Source organism: Hevea brasiliensis, chromosome 1 (assembly GCF_030052815.1).
Source record: "Hevea brasiliensis isolate MT/VB/25A 57/8 chromosome 1, ASM3005281v1, whole genome shotgun sequence".
NCBI lineage: Eukaryota > Viridiplantae > Streptophyta > Magnoliopsida > Malpighiales > Euphorbiaceae > Hevea > Hevea brasiliensis.
The window spans coordinates 58,004,029-58,031,009 of record NC_079493.1 but is presented as its reverse complement, the minus strand read 5'-3'; positions in this window follow the sequence as shown (position 1 = coordinate 58,031,009).

The following is a 26,981-nucleotide window of genomic DNA, read 5'->3' as shown; positions in this document are numbered from 1 at the left end:
TCCAAAAGTTGCCTAGTTAAGGAACCAGAATTAGGAAATGAACCAGTTATGGTTATTTCACCATAACTTGAGTTCTAGAAGTCCAAATGACATGATTTAAAAAGAGATAACAAAGACAATACATGGAGGAATAACTTCTATGAAGGAAGTATGGCCAACCAGTGGCCACAAATTGATCAAATTGATAGGTAAAGTTAAGATATTAAAAATAAACCTAAAGAAAGGTTCATAAGACATTATTTTACGGTAACCCTAATATGTTGCTAAACACTAAATTACATGAAATTTTCCCACTACAACTTGACATGAAATTTCTAATAAGAAATTAATAATGCTTAATTGCCCAAAGTAAACCTAAGCTTATGTATATAGCTTGGATTGATTGGTATGCCAATTAGGGACTACAAATAGCAATGCTACCTACATGAATAATCATTGATCGATAAAATATGTTTGATATGATTGTTCTACAGGCTATATGTCTGCCCATTGGCAATTGCCTAATTTCATTTTTGGCTTTAAAAGCCTGCTTGCTGGTCTTGTGCCTGATATGACAGTTGTATATAGAGTAGACGTATGGATGTCTAACCAGTATACTCCCGTGTATCCAGCCTTCATAGTCTGTTATAGGTTACTTGGGCACTGATATAATTTTAAAAAAGACTAAAAATGAAACAAATGCACAAATAAGATCCTAATAAATAAGTTGATCCCAAAGTTAAATAAATCTGTAAAGACTTAGAATTTATGAAATTTGCCTAGAATTATTATTTATAATTTTTTAGTTACTTTTCTTTAAAATTATGCACCACTGAGCAATTCGCTTAGTGTGTTAGTTTTCCATCGCATAGGTACTGGAGACCAAACAGGCCACAACAGCAGTTGCGTTAGTACTACCCTGACAAAGATTAACTAGATCTGACAGTGTCTGCTAGTCACCTTAGCAGTATTTATTTTGGTATGGCCCATGTTATTAGATTTTGCATTTTGTTTATTGTACATAAGTAGTTACAGTGTAACTCATTTTGAACATTATAAATAAATTGTAATTATATTTTGGATTGTAAATAAAACTTGTGAGCTTTTGTATATAAATTTCCATATGAATGAGTTATATTATTTTCTTGAAATTACATGAAAATTTGTGAATGACATGATGTATAAGGAAATGAGGAGAATAACATGATGTATAAGGAAATGAGAAGAATATGATTATGTTGACATGTAAATATTGGAACCGGCCATATACTAATAAAACAGAGGAGGCTCTGTTCGAGTTTCCACAGAAATAATTTGGGATAAAAAAAATTTACCACATGTTTTCTATGAAGTTTAAAATTAACAATGGACAAGACAAGATAAGATAGGGTGCTCCGGTACCGAATGAGGCATGCTTTACTCGGCTACACTGTAGATGGGTAAGGGGCGTCACATTTAGCGGTATTAGAGCAAAGGTTTAGGCGGTCCTACACTTAGATAGACAGAAAGAAATAGTTTACATAACATGCATGGGCCTTTAAATAGAGTCGAGGCGAAACTAATACAGATATTTTCTTTGTCTGTTTTATAGGATTGATGGCATCTGATCCTTCAGAGCACAGGTCTCCTAGACCAATTGAGGAGAAGGTAGAAAGTCAGGCACCTGCACCTGATCCTAGTAGGGAGAGAAGTAGCAGAACCGAGTCATCTTTGGGTGCTGCGGGTATAGCACAACAGACCTTCTTGGAACAGATGGCATAATTGCTCCGTTAAGTCACCAGAGCCATACCTCAGCCACAGCCACCTCCACCTCCATAGCATCAGCCACAGCCACTACCACCCCTACAACTATAGCCTGTACACAGGTCCCCATTGGAGAAACTGTAAAAGTATGGGGCAGTTGATTTCAAGGGAAAGAAGGAGGATGATCCAGCTGCCGCAGAGTATTGGCTGGAGAGGACAGAGAGGGTATTGCAGTAACTACGCTACACCCCAGAGCAGCAGTTGGAGTGTGCTCTGTCACTACTTCACGAGGATGTGTATCGATGGTGGGTGACAGTATTAAGAGTGATACAGCTTGCACAGATCACTTGGAATTTCTTTTTTGCATAGTTCAGGAAGAAATATATTAGCCATGTATACTTAGAGGCCAAAAGAAGAGAATTCCTGGCACTGAGATAGAGGCAGCTTATAGTCTCTGAATAAGAGCGGGAATTCATGAGACTTAGTGGATATGCATTAGAGATAATGCCCACAGAGGTTGATGAATGCAGGAGGTTTGAGGATGGATTAAATGACAACATCACTGATAGTCACATCTCACCCCTTCACAAACTTCTCCCTATTAGTAGCGTCAGCTCTGGATGTGGAGAGAGTCAGAGATAAGGAGTAGTCCAGGAGGGATAGGCAGTGTAAGAGGGGTTCTGGATCTGGTTAGTCTGGTTCAGCAGCCACTGGTAGTAAGAAGCCCAAAGAGTCTCAGGGTCAGACTTAGGGTCGAGATAAGAAGCAGAGATCTCAGTTTGCTCTGAGGAGAGGAGGACAGTCTGGTGCATTAGTGGGTAGTTCTTTGGGTGCGACTACATGGGGATCAGCCCCAATACTAGCTTGTACACCTTGTGGAAGGAGCCAACGAGGATAGTGTAGATTATTGACTAGGGGATGCTTCAGATGTGGGTCTACGGATCATTTCTTGAAGGATTGTCCACAGAGGAGTGCTAGTGCTCCCACTGCTCCACCCCAGACAGAGAGGTCTACCCCGACAGAACATAGGGGTAGAAGACCTGTGAGGCTTGATGTAACTGGTAAATCATGGAGGCCTACTACGGAGATAGTCCAGAGGCAGAAGGTCAGGGTAGCACCTCATACTTATGCTATAAGGGCTCAGGAGGAGCCAGATCCAGCAGATATCATTAAAGGTACATTTTCTCTTTATGATATGTTAATATGTGCACTGATTGATCCTGGCTCCACACATTCATACGTGTGTATTACACCGTTAGTTGATAGAGGGTTACAGATAGAGGAGTTAGAGGAGGACATACAAGTTACTAACCCTTTAAGCCATAGTGTCATGGTGAAGAAGGTCTATAAGGGTTGTCCTCTGAGGATACAGGGTTATGAGTTTCTAGCTGACTTGATTGAACTACTATTCCATGAGTTTAATGTGATACTAGGAATGGATTGGTTATCACATCATCTGGTGATGGTAGATTGTCGGTTGAAGAGGATTTCATTACAAACAGTAGATGAGGATGAGATTACAGTTGTAGGTGAAGGAACAGGATGTCTTTTTACCATTATATCAGCCACAGCAGCCAGGAGATTGATAAGGGAGGGCTGTGAGGCTTTCTTAGCGCATGTGGTTAACACTAAAAAGACTAGCTCGAGTTTACAAGACATCCCCACCGTCTGTGATTTTTCATATGTATTTCTGGAAGAGTTACCGGGTTTGCCACCAGATAGAGAGGTGGAGTTTTCTATAGAGGTTATGCTGGGTACTGCACCAATTTCCATTGCTCCATATGTCACACCCTACCCCTCTGTAAGGCATAACATGATCCCGTAGTGTACCTAATGAATTACTAACTCCGTCTACTTATAACCCATTAAATACACTACAAGGGATTTTAAAAACTTTTCTTACTTCTTTTACAGTTGTGAGCACTATTTACAGGTATTAAAAACTTTGGTGAACTGAAGTGAAACAACTAACTCATTTGGTTTATTTGGAATTTCTGTAAAAATTTTGGCAGAGTGCCATCTGTATTTTGGATAAAACAGTTCTTCAGAAAACCTGTAAAAAGCACTTCAATAATTTTCCAAATCTCAACTCCAATACATTTCTCAACACAACAATTTATCAACTCAATTCAATAGAAATTTTTCAAGTCTGAGATAAGGAAATATAATACAGCTTTTACAAGTCAAAACAGCTCATAATTATTTTACAACTTCAAGCTACAATTTGAATTTACAACTGCTCAAAACCAAAAACAAAATGTACATCTGATGTCATACATTCTGATTACAAAATGCAAAATCTTGGTATACTCATTATACTGGTAATCCCTCATTTGGATGTATATGCGGCCTAGTCTGCCACATGCTGTCTCTCTACTGCGGCGGCAATAAAAAGCTATCGCTGAGACAATGTCTCAGTGGTGCACAACATTAACCAAATACAATTTAAATCACAATTCATAAGTCATGTAAATAGTGGATACTTAAAACCATAGTTAAATTCAAGACAATAAATGTCAACAAGAATTTAAACTCCATTTGTCAATATCACAATAATTTTCCATAAGTCAGATCATGTTTGAATTCAAAAGACAGCATATGTCAATGAGGGTTTAAATCCATTTCACAATTTCATAATACACATCAATAAATCACACACAGCTTAATCATGATCCATAGTTCAATTCGTCCCAAAAGCCAATGGCTAATGAGGTATTCAATTCGTCCCAAAAGTCGATGACTAATGAGGAATAACATAGCTAGCTAGCAAAAATATGAGTACTCATCCAATTCGTCCTCAACAGGCACACACCTCAACACTTCAGCCAGAGAGGGAATTCAATTCTTCCCACTAGACAAGCTAATGAGGAATACAATCAATATACATGATAGCTGTGGTTTCAAACCATTTCCAATGCTTTTCAATCAATAAGTATCCATCAATGTCATTCAAACAATTTTTCACAGTTTCAAACCATTCACAATATTTTTCAATCAATAAGTGTCCATCAAACACATTTTCACAATTTAAAACAATGATATACAAATAGTCAATATTTATTTCAATTGAAAATAATTCAAAAGAAACAGTTGTTGTGCACAAACCTCTGATGACTGTCCCCCTGGTCTGGACTCAGTGTTTCCTTCCCTTTTGCTGAGTCCTTGTTAACTGAGAAACACAATTTGAAGTGTTTCAGTGCTAAATTAAACTGTCTCTATTGATGGTGTTTGGTAAATAATGCACTGAACTCAATTATTCACTTAATCACCTAATATACTGACCCTCGTTGCGTTTTAGGTAAATTAGGTTTTAATGTCGTTAATATGTCACATTCGATAGGGTTTTAGGTTTGGTACGTTTTACCAAAGTCATTTCCTTATTTAGTGCATTTTAATGCAAATTGCTGGATTCCGGGACACTGGTTTGACCTAGCCGGACGATCTAGTTCCCTCGGTTTTCAGGTCTCGGTCGAAACTACAAACTTGTAGATCTAGGTCTTATGGACCACGGTGAAAAATTTTAGGTCAATCCGAGTTAAGTAGACCAAGTTATGGTCATTACACTATTGCTGGTCAAATGGTATCAATTTAGGTCAATTTTAGGTCAATTTGGTCAACTCTGGTTCGGCCAGTTTTTGGACCCGAACTTGTGCAAGTTGTTTGACTTGCTTATGGTCATTTCTGGGCTTTGGTGTCTTCATAAGACTTGTAGGTATGGGTCTTAACTATTCTTGGTTAAAATTTCAGGTCAATTGGACCTGTTTTGAGTGAGTTATGGCCTAAACACTCACTGCTGCCCAATTAGTCATTTTTCAGGTCCTAATTGCACCTAATCCGAATTGGTCATTTTCTTAGGTCACCTTGCAAGCAGAATTTTGGTATGTTTTCTTAATGAAAGTTGGCAAATTTTGTGCCTAGTTTCACCTCCAATTGGTCTCATATCAATTGAGGTTACACATTTAAACTTATTGGCTAAAATGTACACTGCCCTCTATATGCCTTTCAAACCCCAATTCAAACACACATTTATCTTGCTCTACTTTAAATCCCCTTACCTAATTCTGATTTTATACCATTCCATATTCATTTATCACTTCTTACTATGGTTAATTTGGACAGAATACAAACATTCTCAATACATCAAATACAACCCTAAACCACAAAGTCCAAATTTAGCAATATATGTACATAAATACATCTAATCATTACATATAATCTCCACTACTAATTTACATATACATTCATCAATTCTTCTATGTCAACATTCTGCCAACACTTCCATCAATACATACAATTATTCAAGGGTTCCCAAGCTGCCGAAAACCTTCTTCAACACCACATTGCCCTACAATTCATCAATTCTCATCCAAGTGCCAAAATCACCATATAAACATGAAGTAATTCACTAGGTTATTAAATCATCATGATCAACACCATTTCTCATCAATTATATGCACAAATATCTCATCAAAAACGTGACTCCATGGCTGTCCAAAATGAAAACAACAATAACTCTTCAAACTCAAAATTTTCCTTCACAAAACCAACACCCATAACATGCACACAAAACTTAACAAAGCTATCTTCAAAATTATGAACTTACCTTATGTTTGGAGCTTGTTAAAGCTTGCTTAAACTTCTCAAATTTAGTATCAAACTCTTCCTTGTGATGAGTAGACAAAGTTTCATGAAGGAACCTAAGAGATTGGAGTTGAAAATGGAGAGTTAAGAGAGCTTGCATGAAAAATGGCCATGGTGGTTTCCATTTTCTTCAATTCGGTAACTTTGAATCCAAATGAGGAAGATGAAGTTTCTGTTGGTTTAGTGGAAGTACAGCTGCCCCTCTTTGTTTTATTTTATTCCCTTAGTGGTCCACTCATTTAAATTATATCATAAAATAAGTTTAAATGTGTTATTTACACATTTTTCACCCCACTTTTGGCTATTTGTATTAGGTACCCCTCTTTTAATTTTTCATTTCATTTTCTAAGTGTAATATTATTTATTTTTAATGGAAATTTAGGTCAAAAGACACTTCGGGATGTCAAATGACCATAATGCCCCTGTTCGGGTTGCATTCAGATTTTTGTATCTGGGTTTTGTCTGTTTTTCGATTTCTCACTTTTCTTTGTACTAATTATTTAAATTTTCTTTGATCTTTCTAATGATATTTATTCTTCAATAAGGTTCTATTTAAGTCCTAAAAATGTTTTCCGTGGTTCCATGATCGAGGCTAGTCAACGGTCCACGCCGTGACTTCCTAATGATCACCCATCGCTAGGGTTCCCGGCTCGCTTAACTTGGTTACATTTCTTTGCTATTATTTTTTTCTTTATTTTTCTTGTATTTTCTCTTCTTGTATTTCATTATTTAATGTCTCCTCACTCATATCGAAGTACGGTTCTAGGCATCCTAGTTGCCCGCATAAAGATCGGGTCATTGGAGCGTGAACGCACTACCGAACTTAGGGGTGTTACAATTCTCCCCTTAAATAAATTTCGTCTCGAAATTTTTACAGCATTAGTCTCGAACAATTTGTGGGTGTTGTCTCCTCATATCCTCTTCACGTTCCCAAGTAGCTTCTGGCTGAATGATGGTTCCACAAAGACTTTAACTGTGTGTATCTGTTTATTCCTCAGCTGCTTTTCCTCATAAGCCAGAATTTTTATGGGTTCTTCCTCATATGAGAGGTCTGGATTTACTTCAATCTCTTCAACTGACAATACATGAGATGGGTCAGATCTGTACCTCCTTAACATGGACACATGGAAGACACTGTGTATCCTTGCTAACTCTGGAGGTAATGCCAACCGATATGCCAAAGGACCCACTCTTTCCAGAATCTCATATGGTCCGATGAAACGAGGACTCAGTTTCCCCTTTCTGCCAAATCTCATAATCCTCTTCCAAGGAGAAACTTTGAGGAATACCTTATCACCCACTGCATACTCAATATCTCTTCTTTTCATATCAACATAGGACTTCTGACGGTCTGATGCAGCTTTGAGTCTATCTCTGATCAATCTGATCTTTTCCTCTGTCTGCTGAACAATTTCTGGCCCAATCATCTTCCTTTCACCTACTTCATCCCAACATAAAGGAGTTCTGCACTTCCTGCCATACAAAGCTTCATATGGAGGCATCCCTATGCTTGATTGGTAGCTGTTGTTATAAGAAAACTCAATCAAAGGCAAGTGTATATCCCAACTACCTTCAAATTCAATCACACAAGCCCGTAGCATATCCTCCAATATCTGAATAACCCTCTCAGACTGGCCATCTGTCTGTGGGTGGAATGCTGTGCTGAAGTTCAATCTAGTTCCTAGGGCTCTCTGAAGACTACCCCAGAATCTAGAAGTGAACCTAGGATCTCTGTCAGACACAATTGATACTGGCACTCCATGCAATTTTACAATCTCATATATGTACAATCTGGCCAATCTTTCCAGGCTATAGTCCATCCGAACTGGTAAAAAGTGAGCAGACTTGGTCAATCTGTCAACTATAACCCATACTGCATCATGATAACTCTGTGTTCGTGGAAGTCCTGTAACAAAATCCATAGTTATTCGTTTCCATTTCCAGTCTGGTACTGACAAAGGATGTAACAAACCAGCTGGAACTTGATGTTCTGCCTTTACTTGCTGACAAGTTAGGCATTTGGAAACGAATTCAGCTATATCTCTCTTCATGCCCATCCACCAGTAATGTTCTTTCAGCCCTCTGTACATTTTAGTTCCACCAGGGTACATAGCAAATGGAGACTCATGTGCTTCCTTCATAATGATCTGTCTCAATTCCACATCACTAGGAACGCACACTCTGCCCTGATGTAGCAATAAACCATCATCTTTCACAGAAAATTCAGGTTTCTTGCCCTGCTGGACTTCTTTCAGTAGCTTTTGATATTTTTCATCACTCTGAGCAGCCATTCTGATCTGATCAATCAACACTGGCTGTACATGCCATGCAACTACTGTCTGTCCCTCATCATCAATCTCTAAACTGGCATGCTGTGCTTTCAATTCACATACCATGGACATAGGAGAAACTCTGAGATTTGCCATAGTCTTGCGACTTAAGGCGTCAGCCACCACATTTGCTTTCCCTGGCTGATAGTCTATTAAGCAATCATAGTCTTTAATGAGTTCTAACCATCTCCTCTGCCTCAAATTCAATTCCTTCTGGGTGCCTAAGCTCTTATGATCTGTGAAAATGTAGCATTTCTCTCCATACAGATAGTGTCTCCAAATCTTCAGAGCAAAAACAATAGCTGCTAACTCCAGGTCATGTGTTGGGTAATTCCTCTCATGCGGTTTCAGCTGGCGTGATGCATAAGCAATGACATTCCGATCTTGCATCAGTACACAGCCTAAACCATTATGAGAAGCATCACTATAAACTGTGTATTCTTTACCCGGAGTAGGTAAAGTGAGAACTGGAGCTTCAGTTAAGCACCTCTTCAACTCATCAAAACTCTGCTGACATTTGTCTGTCCACTGAAATTTTACATCTTTCCGAAGCAGCTTAGTCAGTGGAGAAGATAACATAGAGAATCCCTTCACAAACCGACGGTAATATCCAGCTAAACCCAGAAAACTGCGAATTTCTGTGATGTTCCTGGGCGGCTTCCAATTAAGGATAGCTTCTACCTTGCTGGAATCTACCTTGATCCCTTCAGCTGACACAACATGTCCCAAAAAGGAGATTTCTTTCAGCCAAAATTCACACTTCGACAATTTGGCGTATAGTTGTTTCTCTCTTAAGGTTTGCAAAGACAACTGTAGATGTCTGTCATGCTCTTCTGCATTCCTCGAGTATATCAAAATGTCATCAATAAACACCACCACAAATTGATCAAGATATGGTCTGAAGATAGTGTTCATCAGATCCATAAAAGCAGCTGGAGCATTTGTCAACCCGAATGGCATTACTAGAAACTCATAGTGGCCATACCGAGTTCTGAAAGCAGTTTTTGGAATACTCTGCTCTTGCACCTTCAACTGATAATAACCAGATCGCAAATCAATTTTGGAGAATACAGCTGCACCCTTCAACTGATCAAACAGATCATCAATGCGAGGCAATGGATATCTGTTCTTTATTGTCACCTTATTCAACTGCCGGTAGTCAACACATAAGCGGAGAGTACCATCCTTCTTCTTAACAAACAACACTGGTGCTCCCCAAGGTGACACACTAGGGCGGATGAAGCCCTTTTCAAGTAGTTCTTGCAATTGTATCTTCAACTCCTTCAACTCTGCTGGTGCCATTCTGTATGGCGTTATGGAGATTGGATCCACACCAGGCAGAACATTAATTTCAAACTGCACTTCTCTTCCGAGGTAATCACGCAATTCATCAGAAACACATCCGAAAGTCATGTCCGTAGGATGTCCTTCAACGGACTCCCCACTTGGGTGTCTACCACATGTTCCAAGTATGCTTCACACCCTTTCTCGATCATTTTTACGGCTAGTGCGGCCGAAATGATGTTTGAGGGCAATAATCGCCTCTCCTTGTATCACCACATCATCATCTTGAGGAAGGCCAAAAGTGACTGTCTTGATCTACGATCCAATCATGGCATGATGCCTAGCTAACCAATCCATGCCCAAGATGATATCATAATCTCAAGGGCATTTCAATGAAATCGACAGAAAGTGTGTCCTTGGATCACCAAAGGACAATCTCTATACATTCTATTAACTCGACCTCTGTCCTAACGGACTTGTTACTAGCACCTCAAAGTCCATTTTTGTACATGGAACAAAGAATGCAATCAATGATGCTAGCACTCACATAAGAATGGGTAGAACCGGATCAAATAACACAAACACATCCCGATTAAAAGTTGAGAAGGTACCAGCCACAACATCGGATGTCTCGCCTCTTCTCTGTCTCATGGCATAGACTCGACCGAGCACTATCTTGCTCGAGTGTTTTATCGTGCCTTGGCTGCTCTGGTTACCTCTACCCCTCTAACTCTGCTTGGAGGTTGTGAACTTCTAGTGACAGTGGCTCAATCGGCCCTTCGCAGTAGTAGGAGATGGTCCAACTCTGCAACTACTGGTGCAGTCCTTGGCAAAGTGTCCTGTGCCTCCAAAGTTATAACAGGCTCCAATAGCCTTGTAGTAGATCCCACCATGATTTCTTCCACATGTTTCACATTGGCGGGGAGGATAGGAACCTCTGGTACTCTGCTGTCCAGATTGGGGAGGTCTCTGTCCTGAATATCTTCCCCTACCCGACTTCTTGCCACCTCTGCCATGTCCCCCATAGTTCTTCCTCTTTCTAGTATGACCACTGGAACTCTGTTCTATAGATTTTCCCTCTTTCTCTGTCTTCTCTGATCTCTTTTTCTCTGGAGCAGTCTCAAACTCAACTCTTTCCAACTCTAGGGCTTGAGAAACAAGTTCAGAGAAGTTAGTGTGTTTGAAGCCGAGCACTTATACTCTGATACTGGGCTTCAAACCAGTTTCAAACCTCTTGCATCTTTCCCTGCTGGTAGCAAGCAAACTTACTGCATAATGGCTCAGGCGGGAAAATTCCCTTTCATACTCAGCCACTGATCTGCCCCCCTGTTTCAAACTTAGGAATTCTTGCAGTTTCTGGTCTACATAAGCATCAGGGATATATTTCTGCCTGAATTCCCTGAGGAAGTCATTCCATGTTAGCACTGCAGGCTCTACCAGACTTTGGGGAATGGTTTTCCACCAGTCATAAGCATCCCCCTATAGTAAGGACACTGAGTATTCAAATCTAAGCTCTTCTGTACAATGTAGCTTCTTGAACACCCTATCCATCCTCTCTAACCATTGTTCAGCTTCTAGAGGATCTACTGTCCCCTTAAACTCTGTAGCCCCATACTTCATCAATTTGTCATACTGCCTTATAGGAGACTGTGGTTGTACAACTGGTGTCTATATTGGGACTTGAGTAGGTACATTGCCAGCCATTTGTTGGAACATTGCAGCCATCTGCTGAGCGAACTGAGCAGAAATCGCGATCATCGCAGTAAGCCGGTGAACCACTAACATTATGTAGGCCTGGGGCATCCCCTTGCACCTCAGCCTCAATAGATTGATCGACTGAACAATCACCCTCTTCCATATTCAATGCGAGGATTTTAGATCTCCTGAACAAATAACACAAGGAGATTTACTCTCGTTAGTGCATATTTATAATGTAATGTACTGTATGTATCAAACAATGATATTGAGCAGTTGTACTATGAAGAAAGAATATTCAAATAACAGGTGAAAATGAATTTAAAAGCGTGCTCGATACCACTTAAACATGTCACACCCTACCCTCTGTAAGGCATAACATGATCCCGTAGTATACCTAATGAATTACCAACTCCGCTTCATCGATAACCCATTAAATACACTACAAGGGATTTTAAAAACTTTTCTTACTTCTTTTACAGTGGTGAGCACTATTTACAGGTATTAAAAACTTTGGTGAACTGAAGTGAAACAACTAACTCATTTGGTTTATTTGGAATTTCTGTAAAAATTTTAGCAGAGTGCCATCTGTATTTTGGATAAAACAGTTCTTCAGAAAACCTGTAAAAAGCACTTCAATAATTTTCCAAATCTCAACTCCAATACATTTCTCAACACAACAATTTATCAACTCAATTCCATAGAAATTTTTCAAGTCTGAGATAAGGAAATATAATACAGCTTTTACAAGTCAAAACAGCTCATAATTATTTTACAACTTCAAGCTACAATTTGAATTTACAACTGCTCAAAACCAAAAACAAAATGTACATACAGTGTCATACATTACAGTACAAAATGCAAAATACTGGTATACTCATTATACTGTAATCCTCATTGGATGTATATGCACTAGTCTGCGCTCTGTTTTCTCTCTACTGCGATAAAGAATAAAGCTATCACGAGACAATGTCTCAGTGGTGCACAACATTAACCAAATACAATTTAAATCACAATTCATAAGTCATGTAAATAGTGGATACTTAAAACCATAGTTAAATTCAAGACAATAAATGTCAACAAGAATTTAAACTCCATTTGTCAATATCACAATAATTTTCCATAAGTCAGATCATGTTTGAATTCAAAAGACAGCATATGTCAATGAGGGTTTAAATCCATTTCACAATTTCATAATACACATCAATAAATCACACACAGCTTAATCATGATCCATAGTTCAATTCGTCCCAAAAGCCAATGGCTAATGAGGTATTCAATTCGTCCCAAAAGTCGATGACTAATGAGGAATAACATAGCTAGCTAGCAAAAATATGAGTACTCATCCAATTCGTCCTCAACAGGCACACACCTCAACACTTCAGCCAGAGAGGGAATTCAATTCTTCCCACTAGACAAGCTAATGAGGAATACAATCAATATACATGATAGCTGTGGTTTCAAACCATTTCCAATGCTTTTCAATCAATAAGTATCCATCAATGTCATTCAAACAATTTTCACAGTTTCAAACCATTCACAATATTTTTCAATCAATAAGTGTCCATCAAACACATTTTCACAATTTAAAACAATGATATACAAATAGTCAATATTTATTTCAATTGAAAATAATTCAAAAGAAACAGTTGTTGTGCACAAACCTCTGATGATCGCCCACAGTCCGGACTCGTGTTTCCTTCCCTTTTCTTTGAGTCCTTGTTAATCGAGAAACACAATTTGAAGTGTTTCAGTGCTAAATTAAACTGTCTCTATTGATGGTGTTTGGTAAATAATGCACTGAACTCAATTATTCACTTAATCACCTAATATACCGACCCTCGTTGCGTTTTAGGTAAATTAGGTTTTAATGTCGTTAATATGTCACATTCGATAGGGTTTTAGGTTTGGTACGTTTTACCAAAGTCATTTCCTTGTTTAGTGCATTTTAATGCAAATTGCTGGATTCCGGGACACTGGTTTGACCTAGCCGGACGATCTAGTTCCCTCGGTTTTCGGGTCTCGGTCGAAACTACAAACTTGTAGATCTAGGTCTTACGGACCGTGGTGAAAAATTTTAGGTCAATCCGACTTAAGTAGACCAAGTTATGGTCATTACACTATTGCTGGTCAAATGGTATCAATTTAGGTCAATTTTAGGTCAATTTGGTCAACTCTGGTTCGGCCAGTTTTTGGACCCGAACTTGTGCAAGTTGTTTGACTTGCTTATGATCATTTCTGGGCTTTGGTGTCTTCATAAGACTTGTAGGTATGGGTCTTAACTATTCTTGGTTAAAATTTCAGGTCAATTGGACCTGTTTTGAGTGAGTTATGGCCTAAACACTCACTGCTGCCCAATTAGTCATTTTTCAGGTCCTAATTGCACCTAATACGAATTGGTCATTTTCTTAGGTCACCTTGCAAGCAGAATTTTGGTATGTTTTCTCAATGAAAGTTGGCACACTTTGTGCCTAGTTTCACCTCCAATTGGTCTCATACCAATTGAGGTTACACATTTAAACTTATTGGCTAAAATGTACACTGCCCTCTATATGCCTTTCAAACCCCAATTCAAACACACATTTATCTTGCTCTACTTTAAATCCCCTTACCTAATTCTGATTTTATACCATTCCATATTCATTTATCACTTCTTACTATGGTTAATTTGGACAGAATACAAGCATTCTCAATACATCAAATACAACCCTAAACCACAAAGTCCAAATTTAGCAATATATGTACATAAATACACCTAATCATTACATATAATCTCCACTACTAATTTACATATACATTCATCAATTCTTCTATGTCAACATTCTGCCAACACTTCCATCAATACATACAATTATTCAAGGGTTCCCAAGCTGCCGAAAACCTTCTTCAACACCACATTGCCCTACAATTCATCAATTCTCATCCAAGTGCCAAAATCACCATATAAACATGAAGTAATTCACTAGGTTATTAAATCATCATGATCAACACCATTTCTCATCAATTATATGCACAAATATCTCATCAAAAACGTGACTCCATGGCTGTCCAAAATGAAAACAACAATAACTCTTCAAACTCAAAATTTTCCTTCACAAAACCAACACCCATAACATGCACACAAAACTTAACAAAGCTATCTTCAAAATTATGAACTTACCTTATGTTTGGAGCTTGTTAAACCTTGCTTAAACTTCTCAAATTTAGTATCAAACTCTTCCTTGTGATGAGTAGACAAAGTTTCATGAAGGAACCTAAGAGATTGGAGTTGAAAATGGAGAGTTAAGAGAGCTTGCATGAAAAATGGCCATGGTGGTTTCCATTTTCTTCAATTCGGCAACTTTGAATCCAAATGAGGAAGATGAAGTTTCTGTTGGTTTAGTGGAAGTACAGCTGCCCCTATTTGTTTTATTTTATTCCCTTAGTAGTCCACTCATTTAAATTATATCATAAAATTAGTTTAAATGTGTTATTTACACATTTTTCACCCCACTTTTGGCTATTTGTATTAGGTACCCCTCTTTTAATTTTTCATTTCATTTTCTAAGTGTAATATTATTTATTTTTAATGGACATTTAGGTCAAAAGACACTTCGGGATGTCAAATGACCATAATGCCCCTGTTCGGGTTGCATTCCCGATTTTTCGGTAATACCGGGTTTTGTCTGTTTTTCGATTTCTCACTTTTCTTTGTACTAATTATTTAAATTTTCTTTGATCTTTCTAATGATATTTATTCTTCAATAAGGTTCTATTTAAGTCCTTAAAATGTTTTCCAAGGTTCCCCGCAGTCCAGGGCTAGTCAACGGTCCACGCCGTGACTTCCCGGTGCGGTCTCCCATCGCTAGGGTTCCCGGCTCGCTTAACTTGGTTACATTTCTTTGCTATTATTTTTTTCTTTGTTTTTCTTGTATTTTCTCTTCTTGTATTTCATTATTTTATGTCTCCTCACTCATATCGAAGTACGGTTCTAGGCATCCTAGCTGTCCAGACAGCACTGGTCATTGGAGCAGCAGAACGCACTACCGAACTTAGGGGTGTTACACCATATAGGATGGCACCTACTAAACTGAGAGAGTTGAAAGTTCAGTTACAGGAGTGTTAGTAGTATGCCCTTGTAACACCTCTATGTTCGGTAGTGCGTTCTACTGTTCCGGTGATCAGTGTTGTAATGGCCCGGCCCACTAGTGATATTGTCTGCTCTGGGCCAAAGCCCTCACGGTTTTAAAACGCATCACTAGGAGTTACGAACCAACAACTTATAAACCCAGCATCTCTCCCGTGTTTTGTCGATGTGGGATTTGCCTAGGGTGTTGCAATCCACCCCTCTTATGGGACTCAGCGTCCTCACTGAGGTTTGCCCCACTATCGTTCAAGGTTGCACACGGAACCTGGCTCTGATACCACAAATGTAATGGCCCGGCCCACTAGTGATATTGTCCGCTTTGGGCCGAAGCCCTCACGATTTTAAAACGCGTCACTAGGAGTTACGAACCAACAACTTATAAACCCAGCATCTCTCCCGTGTTTTGTCGATGTGGGATTTGCCTAGGGTGTTACAAGTGTTGTCCGGACAGCTAGGATGCCTAAAACTACACTTAGATATGGGTGAGGAGACATAAAATAATGAAATAAAAGAAAAGAAAATACAAGAAAAACAAAAAAAATTAGCAATGAAATGTAACCAAGTTAAACGAGCCAAAAACCATAGCGATGGGTGACCGCACTGGGAAGTTGTGGCGCGGACCGTGACTAGCCCTGGACCACGGGGAACCCTGAAAAATATTTTTAAGACTTAAATGAACATGTATTGAAGTATAAATATCATTAGAAATATCAAAAAAAAATTAATTAATTAGTACAAAGAAAAAAGAGAAATCGAGAAAACGACAAAAATCGGTGTTACCAAAAAATCGGGAATGCAACCCGTATAGGGGTATTGTGGTCATTTGACATCTCGAGTTGTCTTTTGACCTAAATTTCCATTAAAAATAAATGATATTACACTTTGAAAATGTCATGGAAAATTAAAATGGTGGTACATAATTTAAATAGAAAAAGAAATGAGGTAAAAAGTGGGAATTGTGAAACTTTAGATTAATTAATCTTAACCACACTTAGTGCTCCACTAAGTGAAGTTAGTGGACATTAAAATATCACAAATGGGACAGCATAAGTCATCTTCAACCTCCAGAATTTGCACCAGCAGAAGCTCTCCCATGAAAGCTCCCATGGCCAAAGTGAAAACACCTCCATGCACCATGATTTAGCCATAAAAACCTTAAGCTCCCTTCATTAAACTTGACCTCCATACCTTGGGCAGCATACTAGGAGCAAGAAAGTTAATTTTTGGTGAGGTTTTGAAGAACTTCAAAAGTGGTAAGTGAGTGTTTTCAATTCTTGTTTCATTAAAAGTATAACCAAGGTTGTGGGTAGTTGATTTATGGAAGAATTTTCGAAGTTTGATGTTTTAATGGAGATGCACATTTTGGCAGCCATGGAAATTCAGTATATGTAGCTTGTTTTTACTTGTTTATGGTTGTTTAAGATGTTGTTATTGATGGCAGCATGGATATGTGTATAATGGTTTGGAATTGGGTATGTAAATGGGGTATGTTCATGTGGTTAAATGGTGTAAATGAACTTTGGAAAATTCTGTTTTATAGTGTGCATATTGAGAATGGTTACAAGCTGTCCAAAATGACCAAAATGTGTTAATGGTAAGGTACAAATCAGAATTGGCATGAAGGAAGTACTTTGGTAAATGTTGAATATGTAATTTATAAGTGATGAGAAGTGTGTAGTAGGGCAGTGTGTGTTTTGGCTTAGAACCTTAAGTATGTGACTCCAATTGGTATGAGACTAATTGGAGGCGAAACTAGGCACAAAATGTGCCAACTTTCATGAAGGAAGCTTACCAAAATTCTGCCTAGAAAGTGACTTGAAAAATGACCAAATCCGAATTAGTGACTTGGAAGCCTGAAAATTGACCATTTGGGCAGTAGTTAGTGTTTTGACCATAACTTACTCAAAACAGGTCCAAATGACCTAAAATTTTTACCATGAGTAGTTTAGACATATATATACAATTCTTATGCAGACACCAAAGCCCAGAAATGGCCAGAACCAAGCCAATTAGCTTGCACAATTTCAGGTACCAAAACTGGCCGAACCAAAAGTGACCTAAAAATGACCTAAGCCTACCATTTTAGTGCATTCTGTCCAATATTGGTAAATTGTCATATCTTGGTCTACGTAACTCAGAATGACTTGAAATTTTTCCCCGCGTGCAATAAGACATAGACCTACAAGTTTGTAGTTTGGACCAAAACTCGAAAACCGAGGGAACTAGGTCGTCCAGCTAGGTCAAAATAGCACATCGAAATTCGATAAATTGCAATAAAATTCAATACACTTGAAAATAAAATTGGTAACATATACCAACACTAAAGGGCTCTAAAATGTGACATATTGGGAACATTAAAATTAATTCACCTAGAGTGCATTAAAGGTCAACATTATAGGTTGACTAATGAAATGAATTGAAGAGAATAGTATCAAGAAAATTTAGATATTGGATTTCATTGTTAGAAACAATTTAACTGAGTACTGAAACAATTTAAATTATGTGTTTTAGTTGAAAATGATATTAGGAAGCATATGGAACATTGAGTCAAGGCCTAGGGGCGACTCAAATCAGTTTTGTGCACAACTAGTTTTTAACTGATTTTGTTCTGAATATTTCATATGTTTAAATGACATATTTTTCTTATGTATTATGTTTAACAAGCATTGGATTTAATTCAATGATTATTAAAATTGTTATAGTATGTATGAATTTAGATTTGTGAAATGGTATTTCCACAAGTATTAAGTATTATTGTGAATTGAATAAATTATGTTTTGGAAAATTGTGATAGAACATGTTTTGAATTGTGATGGGCAATTTGCATGGAAAAATGCAAATTTATGATTTAGATTATGATGAGCATAAAAATTATTAGATATTGGAATTGACTTTGAATCGAATTGTATTGTGATTTATGCTCATTAAAAGGACTGTGATATTGTTTTATATCTCACTATAGATTCTTGACTAGGTTATTACCCGTCTCTCTCATTTGTTGAGAAGACAATGGAGTTAGTTGTGTTTTGATTACCATGGTACGTGCACAGGCTTAGATTCTCCTCTTATTAGAGGTTAGATCTAAGTTTTTTATGTTATGGCCCTTTCGGAAGTTTCATTATTGTGATGTGTATTGTGCACGATGATTCGACCTCCCCAACCATAGGGAGTTAGAATCCGATTTGACCTCCTCGGCCATAGGGAGTTAAAAGCACCCCGAAGATGGCCCTTTCAGATTAGTCTTGCATAGTTAGTGAGATAAAGAATGATTTTTGAGATAAAGAATGGTTTTTGAGATAAAGAATGGTTTTTGAATAGTGAAGAATTATGATTTCAATTATGATTTATGTATAATTGATTTTGTTGTAATTACCTTAAATGTTTGATTGTGATTTGATAAATTGAATTTCCTGATCAAAGTCATTTCATACAAATGATTTATATTATTGGCAATGAATATTTTGAGTTTTGGAATTTGATGAGTATTCAGATTTCCAAATTATTTGCTTTAAATTTTGTCAATGTATATTGTACTATGTTTTAAATTATAGTTGTGCACCACTGAGTTCACCACTCAGCGATAGCTTTGTATGCTGTCACAGGTGAAAAGAGCATAGAGCAGTTGAGTAAGCTTCTTTGAAGACACATTCAGATCAGCTCCAGGTTTATTATAGGTATACCCATGTACATAGGTTTTGATGTATGCATGTAATAATATGTATGTAAATTATTTAAGCAGTTGTATAAAAACTCTTGTAAAATATTTTGGTGTGTAATTAAATGTAAATTATTGTGATATAAATGTTTAGTCTTGTAATCAATGAAATGTTCTTTATGATGAGATTGGTTTGAAAATGAATTGATTTGATTATTGAGATTGAATTGGGAGATGAAATGAAGTTTATTGGAGTTGTATTTGAGAAAACATATTAGGAGTGTTTTCCTTTTCAGGTTTGAAGAACTGTTTTCTCAAAACACAGCTGGCACTTTGCCGAAATTTTGAAAAAAATTTTATAACACCAGATTTTAATCGATGATTTAAATTGCACGAAAATTGTTTTTAAATCCCTTGTAGTATATCTAATGGGTTATTAGTAGGCGAAGTATGGTAATTCATTAGGTGTACTACGGGATCATGTTACATCTTACAGAGGAGTATGGTGTGACAGCCCTAGAGCATATCATTTTGTATGTATCTTGTACATATTTTTATTAATAAAAGGCAATTTCACTTTTCTGTTTACATAATCCATTTATGTGTAATTGAAAAGGTCCATTGATATTTTATTAAAAATTCTATTCTTAAGTTGTTAAGAATATGAGTGACAGTATTTCTAGCATAAAGTATCATAAATTGGTTCACAATCGAGGATACTTCACAAAGGACATGATTAAAAGACCAAGTTAGTGGGAAGACCAATTTGATTAAAAGACCATAATCATTTTGGTTAATTACTTGATACATTTACTAATTAATCTTATTATTTTTTACAGTTTGTTTTCTGATAATAATGAGCACACAACAACCACCACCATCCAATATCCTTGTAAGCATACTTGATCTTAATAGGTTAACAGGACCTAATCTTTCTAATTGGCTCAGAAATTTAAAACTTGTCCTGAACCTATAACGTATTGGATATGTTCTAGATTCAAAGATTCCTAGTCCCTTACCTCCAGGGGGCACTTCAGAGGAATCAGAAACTTTAGACAAGTGGAAAGAGCATGATATGAGAGCCAGATATTACATGCTTGCTTCTATGACTAATGAGTTACAGAAGCAGCATGAAAATATGCAAAGTGCAAATAAGATTCTTCTTCACCTGCAAGAGTTGTATGGTGAGCAAAGTAGGAATGCTAGGTATGAGATATCTAGACAGTTATTCCGAATGAGGATGTCAGAGGAACAGAATGTAGGAGATCATATCCACAAGATGATTCAGCTTATTGAGCAGCTAGAACATCTTGATTTTCATAAGGATTTCCAACTGCAGACGGATTTGATCCTTCAATCCCTACCAGAGTCATTAGAGATTTTTGTGACAAATTTCCATATAACTAAGCAAGAATGCACTCTGGCTGGCTTGCTTAACATGCTGGTTATTACCCAAAAGAATATGCCGGGCAATAAAGGAAAAGAGGTGGCTTTGGTTGCATCTTCTTCTTTTACTGGAAAGTCCGAGAAGAAGAAGGGCAATAAGAAAAAAAAACCTCAAGTTCCTAGACCTTCCAAGAAGATAACCAAACAGAAGGGCAAGACCGAAGCTGACAAAGGCAAAGGAAAGTATTTCCACTGCCAGAAGGATGAGCACTGGAAGAGGAACTGCCCAGAGTATCTTGCGTCTCTGAAGGACAGGAAAGATAAACCTTTAGAAGGTATGTTTATATCTTATTATTTAGATTTTGATGATGCTCATAGTTTATCTACAGCTTGGGTATTAGATACTGGTGCTAGTTCTCACATTTTTTTGATATGCAGGAACTAGCAAGTAGTAGCAGCTTACAGTCATGAGATGTTAGACTCCAAATTGGCAATGGCTTAACTGTTGAAGCTTTAGCCACAAGATCTAAATCTTTTTACATGTATGGATATGTTTTGTAATTAAATAATATTTTGTATGTACCTGATGCTTTTAAGAACATTATTTCTGTATCTAGTTTGACTAAAAATGGTTATGAATTTCAGTTCACAAATAGTATTTTTAATATTTATTTTGGAAATGAATATGTTGGCTTGGGTTATATGCATGATGGACTTTATTATTTGGATAATAATGGTAAATACAAATCTAATGCAAGCAATCTAAATGAAGGTAATGCCATAATGAAAATCAACTCCACTCCAAAATGTCTTTGGCACTTAAGATTAGGTCATATTGCAGAAGATAGGATTACAAAGCTGGAGAAAATGAGGATTTTATCCTCAGTGGGTTCTGAACCTACTCCAACTTGTGAATCCTACCTTCAAGGTAAAATGACTAGATCACTTTTTGTTGGACAAGGGTTAAGAGCTGAAAATATTTTAAAACTAATACACAGTAATGTATGTGGTCCATTTAAGGAAATGGCTAGAGGCCATTTTCATTACTTTATTACCTTTACTGATAATAAATCAAGATTTGGGTATTTTATTTGATGAAATACAAATATGAATCCTTTGAAAAGTTCAAAGAATTTAAATCTGAAGTAGAAAAATCAAACAGAAAAAAGTATTAAAACTCTTCAATCAGATCGTAGAGATGAATACCTACGTACTGAATTTGATGAATACTTGAAAGAGTATGGCATTATCTCTCAGCTGACTCCTCCAGGAATGCCACAATTAAATGGTGTATTTGAAAGGAGAAATCATACCATATTAGATATGGTACCTAGTATGATGAGCTATATTGACATGCCAACCTCCTTTTGGGGATTTGTGAAGGAGTAGAAGCGTGATTATTGGACATTCGAACATTGAATTTCAAAAATTATTTCTAAGGTTACATGCACCATACCAAGTTTCTTATGAACTTAATTAATTTCCAATGCCCAATTGCATACCAAAACATATTTTAGCATGCATTAAAATTTCATTTGCCATTAAATATTATGAATTAACATTTAATTCAATTAAACCCTAACTAAAAGAGAGATTTTTAGGTACTAACCTCTTGATGCACAATTGATGCAATCTTAGGATGTTCTTAGGACCCCAAATGTTATCCCTCTAGTTTGTCCACCATAAGCACACACCAAAGTAGCAATGGCAACCCCAAGATTGGCTTCTCAAGCCTTGTCAACCAATTATAAGATGGGGTTTATGCTTTGTGAAGGTTGTATGAATATATTGGGTGTTAGAAACACTTTCTAATAATTTAATTCAAGAGGAAATCTAAGTTTTTCCCTTTGAATCAATTGAGAAATAGAAGAAGAGATGGAGTGTCACACCCTACTCCCCCGTAAGATGTAACATGATCCCGCAGTACACCTAATAAATTACCGTACTTCGCCTACCGATAACCCATTAGATATACAACAAGGGATTTTAAAACAATTTTCGTGAAATTTAAATCATCGATTAAAATCTGGTGTTATAAATTTTTTTTCAAAATTTCGGCACAGTGCCAGCTGCGTTTTGAGAAAATAGTTCTTCAAACCTGAAAAGGAAAACACTCCCAATATGTTTTCTCAAATACAACTCCAATAACTTCATTTCAACTCACAATTCAATTCTCAATAATCAAATCAATTCATTTTCAAATCAATCTCATCATAAAGAATATTCCATTAATTACAAAACTCAAAAATTAATATTACAAAACTATACAGGTAAATAAAATCTTAAATTTATATTACAATAATTTATATTTAATTACATACCAAAATATTTTACAAGAGTTTTTATGCAACTGCTCAAATAATTTAAATACATATTATTACATGCATACATCAAAACCTGTGTACATGGGTAAACCTGGAGCTGATCTGAATGTGTCTTTAAAGAAGCTTACTTAATTGCTCTATGCTCATTTCACCTGCGACAGCATACAAAGCTATCGCTGAGTGGTAAACTCAATGGTGCACAACTATAATTTAAAACATAGTACAATATACATTGATAAAATTTACAGCAAATAATTTAGAAATCTGAATACTCATCAAATTCCAAAACTCAAAATATTCATTGCCAATAATATAAATCATTTGTATAAAATGACTTTGATCACAAAATTCAATTTATCAAATCATAACTAACCATTTAAGGTAATTCCAACAATTTATTGGAGATAAAGATTAATTTTAATAAAATCAATTATACATAAATTTCATTTGAAATCGAAATTCTTTACTATTCAATAACCATTCTTTATCTCGAAAACCATTCTTTATCTCAAAAGCTATTCTTTATCTCAAAGCCATTCTTTATCTCAAAACTATTCTTTATCTGACTAACTATGCAAGATTAATCGGAAAAAGCCATCTTCAGGGTGATTCTAACTCCCTATGGTCGGGGAGGTCGAATCATCGTGCATAATACACATCACAATAATGAAACTTCCGAAAGGGCAATAACATAAAAAACTTAGATCTAACCTCTAATAAGAGGAGAATCTAAGCCTGTGCACGTACCATGGTAATTAAAACACAACTAACTCTATTGTCTTCTCAATAAATGAGAGAGACGGGTTATAACCTAGTCAAGCATCTATAGTGAGATATAAAACAATATCGCAATCTTTTTAGTGAGCATAAATCACAATACAATTCGATTCAAAGTCAATTCCAATATCCAATAATTTTTATGCTCATCACAATTCAAATCATAAATTTGCATTTTTCCATGCAAATTGCCCATCACAATTCAAAACATATTCTATCATAATTTTCCAAAACATAATTTATTCAATTCACAACAATGCTTAATACTTGTGGAAATACCATTTCACAAAGCTAAATTCATACATACTATAATAATTTCAATAATCATTGAATTAAATCCAATGCTTGTTAAACATAATACATAAGAAAAATATGTCATTTAATCATATGAAATATTCAGAACAAAATCAGTTAAAAACTAGCTATGCACAAACCTGATTTGAGTCGCTCCTAGGCCTTGACTCAATGTTCTTTATGCTTCTCAATATCCTTATTAACTGAAACACACAATTTAAAGTGTTTCAGTACTTAATGAATTTGTTTCCAACCATAAAATCCAATATCTAAATTTTCTTGGTACTATTCCCTTCAATTCATTTCATTAGTCAACTTATAATGTTGACCCTTGATGCACTTTAAGTGAGTCAATTCCAATGTTACCAATATGTCATATTTTATAGCCCTTTAGTGTTGGTATATGTTACCAAATTCATTTTCAAGTGTATTGCATTTTATTGCAATTTACTGGATTTCAGTGTACTATTTTAACCTAGCCGATTGACCTAGTTCCCTCAGTTTTCAGGTTTTGGTCCAAACTACAAACTTGTAGGTCTATGTCTTATTGCATGCGGGGCAAAATGTCAAGTCATCCTGAGTTGTGTAGACCAAGATATGGTCAATTTACCAATGTTGGATAGAACGCACTAAAATGGTAGGCTTAGGTCATTTTTAGGTCACTTTTGGTTCGGCCAGTTTTGGTACCTGAATTTGTGCAAGCTATTTGGCTTGGTTCTGGCCATTTCTGGGCTATGAAGTCTTCATAAGAATTGTAGATCTATGTCTAAACTATTCATGGTAAAAATTTCAGGTCAATTGGACCTGTTTTGAGTGAGTTATGATCCTCCTAATGACTACTGTTCATATGGTCAAAAATTTTGGCCTGCACTTACCTATTCTGGATTTGGTCAATTTTTATGTCACTTTGTGGACAGAATTTAGGTAAGCTTCCTTCATTAAAGTTGGCATATTTTGTATCTAGTTTCACCTCTAATTGGACTCATACCAATTGGAGTCACACACTTAAGGTTCTAAGCTAAAACATACACTGCCTTACAATACATTCTTCATCACTTACCAATTACACTTCTAATTTGACATTCCTCCTCCTCCTCATGACTTCATTATTTATTCATAGCACTTTTACAAATACTAAACACAATTCCAGCAAGCATATTGGGCAGAACACTCAAGTGCTCAATGCTCACAATTCACCATTAAAGTCCAACATTCACATCCACCCAAATTCAATGTACATCAACACTTATTTTACACATACACTTCCATGGCAATTATACAAACTGCCCACAATTCAACACCATCATATTTCATTAATAAACTTCATTTTCACACACACAAATTCATGATATTATAGGCTACCAAACATGGCAGTTTGCCAAAGCATCAAGGTCCCATTTTAAACCCTTAATTCAAGCACTAACATGCACATACTTGGACATTAACCTACTATCACTTCTATTTGAGTTAATTAACCTTAATTCCCATCAAATACATATAAGAATAAGTCACTAACCATGCATTTTTATGGCTGCCAAAACTAAGGTTTACCAATACTCATCATTTCCTCAATTTTTCTTAGCAATTCAACTTACCTAAAGCTCAACACAAGGATTAGTGAAGGTAAATGGAAAGATTAAGCACTAACCTCAACTTGAGCTTCACAAATCCATGAAATTCCTCTCTTTTTTGCTGCCCACATACTGACCATGGTGTTAAGACCACTTTTAATGAAGGAAGTTTGAAGAAATATGGCTTGAATCATGGTAGATTTGAGGTTATGCATGAATGGCCATGGAGGAAGCTTGGAAGAACATTTGGCCATGGAAGAACTTGAGAAAGCAATTCGGCAAAGTGAAAAAAAAGAGGAAGAAAGTGAATTTGTATGCTGTCCACTTGGTTTTATATGTCCACTAATCCCACTTAGTGGAGCACTAACCATAAATTAATGATTTAATTAGTTAAAGTTCCATAATTTACACATTTGCCTCATTTCTTTCACTATTTAAATAATGTACCACATTTTTATTTTTCATGACATTTTCAAAGTGTAATACCACTTATTTTTAATGGACATTGAGGTCAAAAGTCAACTCTAGATGTCAAATGACCAAAATGCCCCACTTCAAGTTATATTCCCGATTTTTCGGTAACACCAATTTTTGTCTGTTTCTCGATTTTTTGTTTTTCTTTGTACTAATTTATTATTTTTCCTTTGATATTTTTAGTATCAATTACGTTTCAATAAACCTTTACTTATGTCTCAAAATTTAATTCTGAGGGTTCCCTGCGATCCTGGGGTAGGCAACAGCCTTCCCGATGCAGTCACCCATTGCTATAGTGCCGACTCGTTTAACTTAATTTCATTTTCTCTCTTTTACCTTTCCTTAATTTTTTTCATCATATATTTCATTATTTTATGCTTGTTTACTATCACTAGAGTGTAGTTTCAGACATTTTGACTTTTCGGGGTAGACATTAGACGTCGGAACAGTAGGACATACGAACTACGAAAATGAGGGTGTTACAACTCTTCCCCTCTAAAAAGGAATTTCGTCCTCGAAATTCATCGAATTCAAAGAACTAAGAATATCGTTATCTCATAATTTTATTCACTCTCCCATCATTATTTTCTTTTGCCTTTATTATTTCTACTCATGAAAGTCTATTATTCATTAGTTCTCTGATTTCTCATACTGGAATCCTTACTGATCCTTCAGTCTCTTTTACCAATTCTAACTCTGTTA